The 9,672-nt window shown below is 43.9% G+C and overlaps 1 protein-coding gene across 1 annotated transcript in view; it reads left to right on the top strand.

Moving 5' to 3' along the window:
• Positions 1–1,197: 1,197 nt before the first annotated feature.
• Positions 1,198–9,672, top strand: part of LOC149312253 (contactin-1-like) — a 218,952-nt gene continuing 210,477 nt past the window's right edge. The window contains exon 1 of the mRNA XM_089524286.1: positions 1,198–1,435. The gene's annotated coding sequence lies outside the window, so the exon portion shown is untranslated. The remainder of the gene's footprint in view (positions 1,436–9,672) is intronic.

The raw sequence follows: 9,672 nt of genomic DNA, 5'->3' as shown, positions 1-9,672 counted from the left end.
TGTCACCAGGAATAGAGAAGAGCAAGGAGGGAGGGAGGGAAACCCAGCCCAAGCAAAGTGGCCAAATGCCATGGCTGCAAAGGAGGACAGTCCAGGCAGAAAGGGAGGACAGGACCAAGAGAAAGCCAGGCTGCTCCAAAGGATGGAGGGCATTTGGACATTCCTCCAGGAGAGAAGGCTGGGAATGGAGGGCAAGTCCTGGAAAAGGAGGACAAGCCCCAAGCCTCCCATTGCATTTGGTGACCAGACGTCCTCCCAGGAAAGGAGGACGCCCCCTCCCAAAAGAGGACATTCAGGAAGAATCTAGGTCACAAGGCAAAACGCACGCGAAAAAGCCCAGAAATAGAAATCCAGGCTTTCTTTAGCCCTGCTAGGAATGGTCCTGGAAAAGGAGGACGGGTCTGGCCACGTCCTCTCCGCCAAGGAGGACAAGGCGGGGCCCAAAATGGAGGACCTTCCAGAAAAAGGCAGGGCATGACTAAACTAAAAGCTCCAAACACTCATAGATAAATAAATAAATCCAGATTCCTTCTCAGTCCTGCTCGAAATGGAGGTCATCCAAGAGACAGGGAGGAGATGCCAAAAGCTAAAACACACTCCTCTCAGCGTCACTCCAGGCCTCTTAGTCAGGCTCCAAATGGAGGACGTGGGGGGAAAGGGAGGACGGGGACCAAATCAAAAGCTAAAGCCTTCAATCTTTGCCTCAGCCCTGCTCCAAGTGGGGGCATCCGAGGGGGAAGAAAAAGGGAGGCTATTGCCACACAGAAGCTGAAACGTATCCATATAATCAGAAATCCTCCCAAAAAAAGAGAGGGGGAGGACGTTTTGGACACAGGGCAGGAGGCTGGCATGGAGGGCAGCTCCTCCTTTCCCTCCTCCATGCCAGCCTTGTGGAAGGTAGGGCAGGTCCTGGGGAAAACGAGGACCCCAGCCCTCCTCCTCCAGTGCTGCCCAGCCAGGAGTCTCCTCAGCTGTGGAGGGTGAGGAGGGGGTCTCCTTCTTCTTGCCCTCCTCCTCCTCCTCCTCTTTCCCGCCCAGCTGGGTGTTTGAGGGGGGACCCAACCAAGCCTCCCCCAGGGTTGCCAGGCTCCAGAGTGACATCACTCCCGTCCAATCAGAGAGCGGGGTTCTCTTGGTTTTCCCACCCCCCCCCCCCCCATCTCCATCTCCAATTCTCCATCCTCATCCCCACCTTCACCCATCCCTCCAGTTGTCTCTAGGCTTCTCAAGGAAGGGAGGGCAGCTAGCAAGGGCTCCTGGAGGGAAGGAGGGATTGAAGGGGGAGGAAGAGGAGGAAGAGTGGGGAGTGCGTGGCCACAGGAGAAAAGAGAGAGAGAGAGAGAGAGAGAGCCCTCAGGTGGGCGCCAGGAGCAGCCCTTCACTCGCCTGGGCAGCAGCAGCAGCAGCAGCCGCCGCCTTCCCCTCCAAAGCCCAGGTAAGTCCAGGCAAGCCCTTCCCATCCCTTAGAGAAGAAGGAGAAGAGGCCAAGGGCTGGGTCAGGGGTGTGTGCTGGTGTGTCTGGGGTGTGTTTGCATGTTTTATTCCACTCCCTGCTGCACCAAAAGCCCTGCCTTTCCCACCTTTTTTGGGTGGAGTGTGGTTGTGGGAATTAAAAAAGAGGAGGGGGGAGAAGAGGAGGCAGGGGGCTAGTTTGCTTTTAATCATCATAATAATGATTAAATTATTAAAATATGTATTATTATTATTATTATTATTTTAATGTGTTGAGTAGAGGCGGGGAATAAATCACAATCATGATAATTTATTTCTCACCTCTCCTCAATATATTAAAATAATAATAATACAATTTTATTTTTTATCCCGCCTCTTTAAGTGCATTAAAAAGCAACAACAACAACAACAACAACAACATCAACCCACCACTGAAATGCCCCTTGGGTGGGAAGCTGTGAGGCTCAAGGGAAGATGCAGTCCCTTTTGGGGAGGGAAATGTGGGTCAGGGGAGATATAACATGCCAGAGCTTCTCCTCCCCCCCCCCATCCATTGCCTTGCTTTCTATCCAAAGGCAGAGGAGCATCCCTCCTCCTCCCCCCCCCCTTTGCAGCCAAGCCGGTTGCATAACACATCTCTGGGCCCTTTTTGCTGGTGGGGAAGGGAGCCAAGGGGATGGATGCTCTTGCTTTGAGTTCTCCAAGGAGAAAGGCGTGCAGATTGGAAGGATTGCTCTTGCTACCTCTGTTCTGGGCTCCAGGCAGCAAGGGCTGCACCCACACTGCAGAGGCAATCCGCTTTGACACCCCTTTGAACCGCCCTGGCTCAGTGCTGTGGGGACCAGGGTTTGTTGAGGCACCAGAGCTCTCTCTGACGAATGTATCACACTGGGGCCTTAAAGGGAGATTAAAGGGCATTTAAAGCATCCCGCCACACATGGCAGGTAATGACACAAATGATTACCACACACACTTGTGAAAAAAAATATTAGAATCCCTTAATATTGGCACTGAAATGCCGAAAGTACAAAGATGCACTTTAATGGCAGGTTTTGTGTGACAATGTGTGGCATCGTTGCACATAATTACACAATTTTTCTGGGATATTCATGGGATAAATTCCCAATTGCCTTTGTATGATAAAGGGGTTGTTTGCACTATGGTTTAAACCGGATTTCAATCCGGTTAAACCACCGGTTCTCACTTAATTTGAATCCCTGAAGCATTTCTGTCCCCAGTATGACTATGGTTTCTATTCATTTTTACCAATTTAACCCATGTCAAAAAGACGCTGGTAAAATGGGGTGTTTGGGGGGTTGAATCGATGTATTTGGAAATAAATCGATTCAGCCCAAGTGGGAACCACTGGAATCAAATCAGATTCGAATCTACCTGGTTCCCACTGGTAGCGGCTTTCTCATCCATGCCTCCATGCTCCGTCCTCCTGCCTGCCTCTCCTCCACTCCCAGTATGGCCAGGAGAATGGAAGAAGGCATGGCAGGGAAGCCACAGCTGGCTTCACTGATTCTTGGAGCCAGCACAAACATAGTGGAAACCACTCTGTTTTCAGGAATCGGTGCAGGAAGCGAATCAAGAGGCAAGAGAGAGAGAAGTCTAAATGCCTCACAAAACTACAGTCCCTAGTATCCCATAGCATTGGAGTGGTCTCAAACCGGGTTATTTCTGCAGTGCAGATGCAGCCTAGGGTGGCAAGGAGGGAAAAAACGATTCTTTTCAAGCTTGGTTTTTATACACGCTCACACACACACATGCACTGGTGCCACAACAAACTACAACCTCCAGAATTTCATAGCATTGAGCCATTGCGGTTCAGTTGGTGTCAAACTGGATTGTTTCTGCAGTGTGGATGCAGTGTAGGATGGCAAGGAGAAAGAAAACAAGATTCTTTTCAAGCTTGGTTTTACACACCTCTAGTGTCACAACAAACAACAGTTGGCCAGAATTCCATACCATTGAGCCAGGACAGTTAAAAGTGGTGTCAAACTGGATTATTTCTGCAGTGTAGATACAGTTTAGGATGGCAAAGAGAAAGAAAAGAAGATTCTTTTCAAGCTTAGTTTTTACACACACACACACACACAGACACTGGTGCCACAACAAACGTATTCCTTAGCATCGAGCCATGGCAGTTAAAACTAATGTCAAACTGGATTATTTCTGCAGTTCAGATGCAGCCTAGGACAGCAAAGAAAAAGAAAACAAAATTCTTTTCAAGCTTGGTTTTTTTACACACACACATACACTTAAACACACACTATATCTCACTCAGAAATGACATTTTCAGTGGGATAATGTTCCCAGAAGCTTTCCTAAGTACCTACTAATTTACGATGGCTGAGTGAAGAGGAGTATTCGCTGAGGAGAAGCCCCAGCATGAGGCTCGCTTTGGAGTAGTGTGTGACACTTGACATCTGCAGAGAAAAAAATCCAATGAGGCATTTTATTGCTTTAGTAGGTAGATCCCGATACAAGAGATTAGAGATGTATGTTAGGGATTCAAAGGAGTATTCTTAGCACCATGGTTTAGGGCTGTTTTCTTCCAAGTATGTAGATTCATTCACCAAACATTGTGAAGCCATCATGAAAGTGCAGATTCTAGGAATCCAATACAGTATTATCATTGTGTGAGTATGTGCCTTCAAGTTACCTGTTGATGTATGGTGACCCCATCAATTTCGTAGTGTTTTTTTTAATGCAAGGAATCCTCCAGTCCCTTCCCTGGAGATACACAGCACCTGGTACTAATTGGTGGTCTCCCATCCAAGTACTATCCAGGGCTGGCCCTGTTTAGCTTCCAAAATCAGACAGGGTCTGGTGCCTTTAGGGTATTTAAGCCCTTACGATACCATCCTCAGATTTCAGCAGCTTCATAGATGGAAATGGGATATTACATAAAAGTAGGCTAGACTTGCATCATAGAGCTGCTTGAGTGGAGAAAGGCTGAGCAACCTAGTTTTGCTTAATAGCTAGGATATTTTGTGGCATATATATGAACAATACAGGCCGGGTTACCTTTTGTTGACATTTGTATATCCATGTTAGCCCTGCTGTAGTTGCTTAATGACATTTTGGGTAGCAACTATTTGAACTGCAGAAGGGAGAAGGCAGCTAAATTTCCCTGATAATTTTTTGTCCAAAACTTTAAATATTTATAGAATAATGGGGAAATAATTTTTTTTCTTGAAATGCAAATTGTCTTTTTATTTTAAAATCTGTATATATGCTTCAATTTATCCTTGGTTATAGTAACACCTGCTGGTGAGAACAGAGAAAATATTTCCAGGGTCTTTCACTGATGAGTTCTGCTTAGCATTTTTTCCTCTAACCATTCAATATGAAAAAGTAAGTATCTCAAGCTGTGAGGAAAATTATTCCTTTTACTATTCTTTACTCATGACGGATAAGAAATAAGGATGATAGTATTTGATATTATATTGTACACACACACACACACACACACACACACACACACACACTTATACAATATATAACTATAAAAAAATATCAAGGGAAACCATGGTTAGTAAACAAAAAATATTGATAACTTGTGCCCATACTTCTTTCCGCTTGTGGCAAGCAGACATGCTGATCCCATTAATTTATAAATAATTGCTGATTTCTGTACTTTACATTAATGATTCCCTATAATATAAGGAATATTGGATAATCATTTTATAATATATATCACTAATAATGGTGAGATCCCATGACCTTTATCCATAGAGTGTGATAATGGACGTAATGCTTCTTGTGGCCTGTGGGCCATAGATCCCTATCATAATGCCCATCGTAATGCTTGTTGGTGAATGGTCAGGCCTCAGAGTGGAAGGAATATGCAAGAAGGTTTTGTGTCTATTTAATTAATGATCCATTGTCTGCTGGGAAACCCCCTGACCCTGGGTGATGTTCATTTGCATGTGCTGAATCTTGATTTTGGTGAGTCTTAATTTTGTTTACCCTTAAAGTAAACAAAGTTTGGATACAAGTCCTGAAAAACACCAAAATTAAGACTCAGCGCATGTAAATGAACATCACCCAGTGTTAAGGGGTTTCCCAGCAGAAAATGGATCACTAATTAAACAGACACAAAGCCTTCTCACATATTCCTCCCACCCTGAGGCCTGGCCATTTACCAACAGGCCAACACAGATTAACATGTAAATCAATTCCCCCCAACCAAGGGTCACACACAGTATATATCCCCCACATACCTCCATGCCACCATTCTCTGAAGATGCCAGCTACAGATTTAGGCGAAATGTCAGGAATAAACTTTTCTAGAACATGGCCACATAGCCCGAAAAACCCACAAAAACCTAATTCTATCATATAGATATCTTGCTGTCAGAGTGTCATGTGCATGAGGTTTCTCCCATTTTTATCCATGGAAGAACTTTGTGAAGAGGACAAGATGTCTAGCAAAATGCATGCCCAGGTCTCCTAAATTCAGCACTCTAACATCTATATTCCACTCACACTCCTCCAATTATATGCCCTGAATTTCTAATTCAACATCTGATCCCACTGAATAGTATTCCTAGCCTAGGTATCACCCATTGGACAGCAGGTTCTTACATTTTCTAAAGGTTCTTTCCCCATTTTCTTAATAGACAACAAAAGAGTCTTGCTTGGTTATGTCTTAAGGGCTCATCCATAAAATAATTGATTCATAAATATTTTGAATGGGTGTCAGATTAAAGGTGCTCAGTGCTGAAGGACAATAGGATTTTGTTGCTGTGCTGAGAAGTTGGAATCCCAGAGTAACATAAACATAGATGTTTGATGAGGCACATAATTATGGTTACTTAGAAAGTATTGTTTTGAAGACAAGTCCTTATGTGGATTCTTTGGGGGGTCAGCTAGATTTTTCAGGATCAAAAAATAAGTTCCAATGTTTTAAAGAATAGAGTAGAAGAGTGGGGAACCTATACCCTTCTAGATGTTGTTGGCCTCCATTTTCACCACCAGCATGACAAATAATGAGGAATAATGGGTATAGTAGTTTCATCCTTATCTGGCTGACAGGATCTCTTCTTTAAGCTATCTACTTTCCCAGGCTTGGTCTAAGAGGTCTCTTCTTCTCTAAGTCCCAGCTGAGATTACAGACCACAAAGGATATTTTATGGTTTCAATTTAAATGTCTCTAGTGCAGTGCTTTCTTCTCACAGCTGTTGAAATTGGCTACTTTGGAATTCTGTTTTTAATAGTTTTAAATATTATGAATTGCTATCTTACAACCATAAGTTCCTACTCTCATCTTAAGAGGAGTCTTTGATGCCAGAGTCATTCTGAACCCAACTAAATTATTTCTGCATGTTTACCACAAATTATGAGGCTGATATATAACCATGTTTCTTTTTGACTACTGGTTGTGTCACTCTTGTTTCAACACACTTCTCTTACTAGCCAGTTGTATTTATTTCTGAATGCTATAATTACAGTTTACAGTTGTTTATGGATGATATTGGATACCTGTTTGTAATACAGTTGTATTGTGCCATATTAGCCATGCTGTGGCTTCTTTTGGCTTATTTTTAATATTGCTTAAGGTGTCTTTCAGTAAAACAACATGAACAATTCAATAAAATAGTGAAAGGGCCAGAGTATGCTGTCAAAATGAGCAAGACATTTGTTTGGGATGTCTGCTTACTGCACTTTTTTTGTGACAAATTGCCAGACCCTGCAGCTGTCACTGTAATGGTATTTTGGTCTGCAGCAGCGGCACTCAGCAGGTGATTGTGTCTAACCCTGTGGCCTATGCCATAAAAATCCATCACCTGCTTTTTGTTTTGCATTTAACATCTCCGTTAAACACAAACAAAGACAGTAAGCTTGTTTGGCTATTTGGCAGTAGCCTTGTTGTTTGGCAGGAACCCCGCCCCCCAACACCCCATATCTAAGTCAGTAGGATGCTAATATCACTGCCAATTTTTCAAACAGCATTTGTAAGTGTGCTCCTTTTAATGAGTTGATTTGAAGGAGAGACTTGTTGAAGAGATAGTTAATGCAGACGGCAAGGAGTGAGGAAGTACAACTTCATTTTGGGGTAATATTTCTGTACATGAATTGAGAGGTTTTTTTTTACAGTTTTGGTGACATTTTCTTGAAAAGCTGTGGCATCCATGAGAGATGTGATATTTTTGAATGTTTAATAGTGAGCTATTGCTGGATGAAGGTGGGGGGCTAACCACTCCCAGTTTTGTTCACCTGAGTTCTCTGTACAAAAGCAAGGTGGGGAGATGTAGTTCAGTGATCTGTTGGGATTCCAACCTTTTGACCAGATGCCATGTCCCATGGTCTGCTAAGTTTGAGTGTAAGGATCATGAATTTGCAGGACATGAGCAAAGCAGTGGAGGACAGGAGGTCTTGGAGATGTCTCAGCCACAGGGCTGCCATGAGTCAGGGTCAACTCAAGGGCAGCTAACAACAACAATAATTCAAAAGTGAATGGCCACAAAAGAATAGGGATTCACCTGGTGTATTGCCCACCCTGCTGCTTAACTTTCTGAGCTGGCTGAATTTGTCTCAGTGTCAGTGGCAATGTTGGAGTCAGTGGCTTGTTGTGCTAGGGGACTTCAGCATGAATATGGAGACCGCTGTCAGTAACAGCTCAGGACTTCATGTCCACCATGACAACCATGAGCTCGGGGAGCCACACATGCTACAAATTTGTTTCTTTTAATTTCTATGCCACCTTTCTCACAGAAAGGGACCCAGGACAGCTCACAAATAAAACTATTTAAAAACATTACAATAAATTTAAAAACAACTAGCTAAACATAATATAACATTGCATAAACATATAAAAGTTAAAAACAAAACTAAAGCACACACCCCATACAAAAGGCTCCCTGACATGATTATACATTAAAAGCCTGCTTGGATAAAATGTTTTTTCCTGCTGGCAAAAAGAAAGCAGGAAGGGGTCCAGCCCAGACTCCTATGGGAGGGGGGGTTCCAGAGGATGGGAGCAGCCACCAATAAGACTGTCTCTTATGTCCTCACCATAAGGCTGTCTCTCATGTCCTGTGATGGTGGCAGAATAAAGAAAAAGCCTTCCCCTAGAGATCATAGGATTCTCACAAGTTCATATGGGGAGGTACAGTCTGTCAGATAGTCTGAATCTAATCCATGTAGGGCTTTATAGGTCATAACCAGCACTTTGAATTGTATCCAGTGGAGCTGTTTCGAAAAGGGAGTTAAATGTTCCCTATAACTGGCCCCATTCAGCGTTCTGGCCATGGCATTTTGAACCCACTGAAGTTTCTGAATAGTTTCCAATGGCAGACCATGTGTCTGAAGGAATGGCTGCAGGCAGTTCACTAGTTTAAGCTGTGCATCCAGGCTTAGAGCTGAGTCCAGGAGACCACACAAGCTCCAATCCTGATATTTTAGAGGACACCTAACCCCATTCAACACAGGCAAAGTCCCTATTCTTTGATTTGCCTTACAACTGAACAAGAAGACCTCTGTTGCATCTGGATTAAGTTTCAGTTAGTTTGCCTTTATCCATTCCATTACTGAAAGCAGATATTGGTTCAGCACAAAGACAACTTCCTTGAAATCAGATGGAAAGGAGACCTGTGGGTCATCTGCATACTGGTGACACCACACCCCAAAACTCTAGATAACCTCTCCCAGTGGTTTCATGTAGATGCTGAATAACATAGGGGACAATGCAGCATCTGTGAGACTCCAGAGCCCATTGTCCAGGGAGTTGAACAGGAGTCCCCGAACACCTCCTTCTGAGTTAGCCCCTCCAAGAAGTAACAGTGCCCCCAAGTCCCATCTCAGAGAGGCAGCCCAGAAAGATGCCTTAGGGCCAGAAAACAGAGTGCAACAATAATCTATTTTGAGATCACGTTAATTGCCCTGGCTCAGTGCTAGGAAATTTTGGGAAGTGTAGTTTATTGTGGTGTAAAGCTCTCTCACAGAGAAGGCTAAATGGCTCACAAAACTACAGTTCCCAGAATTCCCTAGCATTGAACCAAGGCAGTTAAAGTGATGTCAAGCTGGATTATTTCTGCAGTCTGTTTTGATACCATAGTCTGTGGTATCAAAAGCGGCTGAAAGGCCAAGCAGAATCAACACACACATTGTCCTGTTCCCTGCATAGGCCATCCACCAAGGCAGCCAAAGCTGTCTCTGCCCCATAGCCAGTTCTGAAGCCAATCTGAACTGGATCTAGATAATCCATTT

This window comes from Sceloporus occidentalis, unplaced genomic scaffold (assembly GCF_023333645.1).
Source record: "Sceloporus occidentalis isolate IW3139 unplaced genomic scaffold, rSceOcc1.0.p SCAF_5, whole genome shotgun sequence".
In the NCBI taxonomy this organism is placed as follows: Eukaryota; Metazoa; Chordata; class Lepidosauria; order Squamata; family Phrynosomatidae; genus Sceloporus; species Sceloporus occidentalis.
Note: the sequence above shows the minus strand (reverse complement) of the source record. Positions and strands in the feature narration are given on the sequence as shown.